Source organism: Numenius arquata, chromosome 9 (genome assembly GCF_964106895.1).
Source record: "Numenius arquata chromosome 9, bNumArq3.hap1.1, whole genome shotgun sequence".
In the NCBI taxonomy this organism is placed as follows: domain Eukaryota; kingdom Metazoa; phylum Chordata; class Aves; order Charadriiformes; family Scolopacidae; genus Numenius; species Numenius arquata.
The window spans coordinates 21,831,608-21,836,727 of record NC_133584.1 but is presented as its reverse complement, the minus strand read 5'-3'; positions in this window follow the sequence as shown (position 1 = coordinate 21,836,727).

Genomic DNA, 5,120 nt, shown 5'->3' with positions numbered 1-5,120 from the left:
CCCTGTCCTTCCTCAACTAACAGTCTCCTGCTGCCACATAAGTAGTTTTTAATCACATCTAACATGTAAGTTCAATGCACTTCCATGGCAGATTCATCCTTTTCTGTTCAATATACAGTGGACTTCTGCAGCAATATTGGCTGCAAACAATAAGCTTTTTATGTAAAGTGTAAGTTTTGATAGTGTGCAGGATAGCATGGAGCTGACATCAGAATTCCTCAGAGAATTCTGAGAATTCACAGAGAGCACATGCCACAGCCAGCATTAACACTGTGAGTCTACAGGACAAGTACCTCGGTTGCACCGGAGTTACACACACTCTGAAGACGTAGATGCTGGTCTTGACACTACTCAGAGAAATTCCCACCGTCCAGCATGACTATGCACCAGGAATTTTTTCACACAGATGGGAATTCTCCAGCATCTTTCCAATAACTAGGTTAAGGCACACACAACTGAGAAGCAGGAATTACTGGAATATATGCCTGTTAAAAGAGAGGGTCTGAGTACAATCCCAGTATGCACCGCAGTGGCTAACCTCATTTAAAAAAAAAAATAATTAAGATTTTACCATTTGGTCAATACTTAAGTATATCTTTAAAACAGTTTGCTATTTAACAAATAATTGAAACTTTCATGTATTCTAAGAATTTTCCTCTGCAAATACAGAGATGTAAGAAACATGCAAACGAAAGCCCAAGAGTATGACAGCAATGCCCATCTGCCAAAGGCACAGCACTCATCACAGATCATCCGGTTCCCTTCTGCAAGGAGGCCATAATTAGGTGGCCAAAGAAAGAGAACAGAACAAAACGAGCTGTGACACAGCACCGAGAAAGAGCAGCTTTGCCCTTTCAGCATCCTGAGCAGCAACTTGCTGTAGCTCAACTACGGAATTATAAAATAGAGCCATCCATCTCATTTATTCTCTTACACCAAACTAAGATCAGCTACATCATGCAATTCTTCTTACATTTTCCTCCTAATGATTTTTATAGAGACTATTGAAATACTACTGTAAGCTAATATACTGTGGGCTTTTACTATTAAACAAAAGATGGTAGATTATTTTTCTAAAAATCCAAAAGGTCATCTTGGTAGGGTAACTGGATTCCATTTAGAGTATAAGTTCTCATCATTAGTTTATCTTTCTCCTTAAAGACCTCTCATTGATAAATTTCTCTTGAAGAATTCATTTTCAAGTCTAGAACAATCCAAAATGCTCAATAAATGTAGCTTTACAGCTACTTACAAACTGGCTTAGACTCTCTGGTTTCCTAATTGGTACCAGATAGAAATAATCATAACTAAAATAAACTATTTTTGTTTGACTTTGCCATCCCTACAGTGGTCCCTAAAGCTTAAAGAATCCTGTAGGACAAAGCAGTATGTTTCATTGAGGAATAAAAAGGAAAACAATAATTGAAATTTGGCCCACTGTTTCTTGGTATTACAAGTAGAGTGATTTGGGGAATAAAACTCCCAAGCTCATAATCTTGAACTAATCCTTCTGCTAGAGGAAGAAGGAGGTAGCTTACTTCCACAGCAGTATGAAATGTTTCTAAGACTGCTTCACATTGCATCATCATGGATTTGCAGCACATCTCCTGTCAGCACTACAGCTAACAGATACACAGCACAGTGCCCTGACCATACTACCAATCTGCCTGCTCACCATGTCTGCTTTTCGTTGTACAGAAGACACAGGTTCTTCTTTCCCAACCATTAAAGACTTAGATCACAGCATTGTGCAGATAAGGAAATTAGCTTGTGGGGTACAGTCTTTAAAACTAGGAGTTCAATGGAGTCATTAGTTTCTTCATCTGTTTCTAAGCAGGTACCAAACTCTGTTCGCACAGACAAAGTTTAGCCCAGCCTAAGTACACTTTTCCTCCCCAACTGGTTGGAAACCAAAGTGTTGCCAGCTCCCAATAACTGCAGGGGTCTCACAAGATTAAGAGCCTTTCTTGAAGGGTATGCTGCAGAGCAACGCATTTACATAACAATCCCAGCTTTTAAAGTAGGACCTCTAGCTCTACTACTGCCAAGATGTGCTTTAAAAGTCACGGTGGGTCACAAAAGAGAGTTTTGTTATTTTACTAAAAATAACAGTTCCTCATCTCGTGATTTTTAAGTGAGCCTCCTGTTCTTCGGGTACCTGGTGATTTCAGTAGTGATAGTGTCAAGTTTAACAGGTTCCAAGTATGCAAATTGCCCTCCTCTGCACATCCTGTCTATAAATGCTTTAAGATACTTTTAATTCTTTTAATGGTAGGATACACAGATCACGAAGAATTACTTCAGTACTACTTCAGAATCAGAACTTAAAATTTATTTTTCACTTTGCAGCAGAGCTGGAAGAAAAATAAATCTGAGCATGCTGGCCCATCCGAAATATGCACTTCACAGCTCAACCTGCCAGCTTCTTTCTCCTGAGTCAGCAGGGAACTGAAGGAGACAAGACAGCTTCCCTCTAATAGCTTCAAGAGGTTAACTTGCCTAATTTGATATCCTACCAGTTCACAAAAATTGAGCAAAGAAAGTAGAGGGTTGGCAGGAGATCAACATTTTCTAATTTAAATGCTAACATTTCCAGGCTTTTTAACCCTCATTTTCGCAAGCTGATGGATTTGTTTGCTCCTTTTCACTGTCAGTGGATCTTTTTAGAACAATCCTATTTGACATTGGGATAAAGGTGAGCGTGTGCATCAGGCAGTTCGAACATGTTGCCTAAGGAACAGAAAGACAAATGCAAAACAACTCAAGAAAGACCTAGAAAAGAAGCTTTGGGAAAAAGCATGGGGTATATCTTAACATCAGTGCTTTGCTGTAAACGGGAATGCAATATTTGAACTGAAAAAAAAAGGATCTGTTTTGTAGAGAACTTATTTTTCTATAGAGAAAAAAATTAAGCTTAATAAAAATAAAAAACATTTTCATGAACTGCCATGCTGTTCTGATCACAAAAAAGAGTTACATCCAAACAGGGCTACTCATGAGCATAATCCTAGAAGTGATCTCAATGTGGTAAACATTAGATTTGTATACTAATTATAAGGGGAGACATCACATAGTGATTGCACACAAGGTATTCATAGGAACATTTCGTTCATTTCTTACGGTATCAATGGCAAAGACTTTAAAAATATGTGTTTCATTTGCAATGGAAAAAGGACAATTCAAACCCAAGGCAAAGTATTTTTTTCAAAATAAAAAGTAAAAAAAAAAAAAAAAAAATCCCTGTTGGAACAGCGGTGTTGATCCAGAAACAGAAAGCACCAGAAAGCAGTTAACTACCCTGTTCAGACTACATTTCACACACTTTTCATTGTATTACCCATTATTTTGCCATTTATTTCCTAATAGCCTTTCCTTAAATCCGTCCAAAGTGACTGGAAGTTTCAATGACATTACATTAACCATTATTTTGCCATTTATTTCCTAATAGCCTTTCCTTAAATCCATCCAAAGTGACTGGAAGTTTCAATGAGCAAAGAAACAGGAATGGAGACTCAACAGTTTGAATCACAGCCAGAAAAAGCAAAGCTGCTGCCATATGTTAAATGCATAGCTACATGTCACTTCAGAATTGAATTCAAACTTCCCCAGTGTCTGTAATTTCACTTTAAAAAGTGTGGGATGATACAAAAAAACATTTTAATATCAGTTTCAGTAATTTTATAATATTATCTGAATGACAATTTTACAGCAAACAAATGACTCCTCGTAAGTGATGTACATAAATTTATTTATGCTTATATAAAAAAGGCAAGATCAATAGAAGCTCATCAATATAAGCTCAGAAATAAAATCAACACTTTGCTATAGGATAAAAAAAAGAGGGTGGGAAAGTGAGAACAAACAAGGGGAAAAAAACAAACCCAAAATTAAAAGCCATTGCAGAAGTCAGCAAAATACACTAAGTCTTCAGAAGGGGGAAAGAAGCAGAAGTGCCAGAAGCTCTATATAATATTCTAAAAACCCTTGATACTAATTGACATAAGGAACTTTGAAGGTAATGACAAAACAGTGGGTTATCGATGGGAAACAGAGGCAACAGTCTAGTGTACTGGATTGAAAACTGATAAAAAAGATCTCTGGCTATTCCTAGGCTGTTTGGACAGCTATAAGCAAGCAACTTTCCATCAACCCGGAAAGGGGAAAAAGCTATGTCAGGGAAAACAGAAAAAAACCCCAACCCAAACATACACTTGCTAGACACTATGCTAAACTCCAAATAATGCCACTGTGCAATCCTTTCACTAAAGCAAATTAGGAAGTACAGTAGGCACTTGGTTACTTAAGAAAAATTCTGAACCCAGTAACTGTTGAATAATGGCTTAGTTCTTTCCACTCAAAGAGAAGTCCAATGAAAAAGAAATACTGAAGATTTAATGAGGACATACATTATTGTTCATCTCCTGTTCTGCTGCCATACAAATTCTCCACAAAATCTCAAATCATTAACAAATAGGAAAAGCAAATGACAAGTTCACCCAAAGGTCAGCTGTCTGCACCCAGCCAAAGACGCAGAGCCGGTAAGAAAGTCTTCAATGGAGCCATATTCTGTGAAAGGATGCTGGCTTAGCGTAGCCACAGCGCTTCGAGAAAAACGCATCAACTTTGCCAAAAAAAAAAATAAATTAAAAAAAAAAATCGTCAGGTACAAAAACCGAAGGACAAAACTTCTGAGAACATCAAAATATTTCAGTATTCCACAAAGGATGTGTGGTAATGTTTCTTTTTAAGCAATGCAGTATTAATTTTGTATTACATTATGATAGCATGGTTATCAGAAGAAAAACATTTTGATCAAGGACATTTTTGTCCTTTCACTCATGGAGAATTTGAAAATTAATCAACAGGGACCTTAACCAAAAAGAAGAGAAATATTGAAGGCTTAAAACCCTTCACAAAATACATCAGCCCTTCCTGTGCAACTTTCCACACCAAAAGTAAAGCAAAACCCCCTACACGGAGACTTAGACAGGGTAATGATGGTGTCAACCTGACTAGAAAGCAGTTTTCAAATTCTCTTTTCTTTGGCTATAGCCTCTTATCACATCTCTGCCCAACTGCTAAACAAAAATCGTATTGACACAGCAATGATATAATCAGGT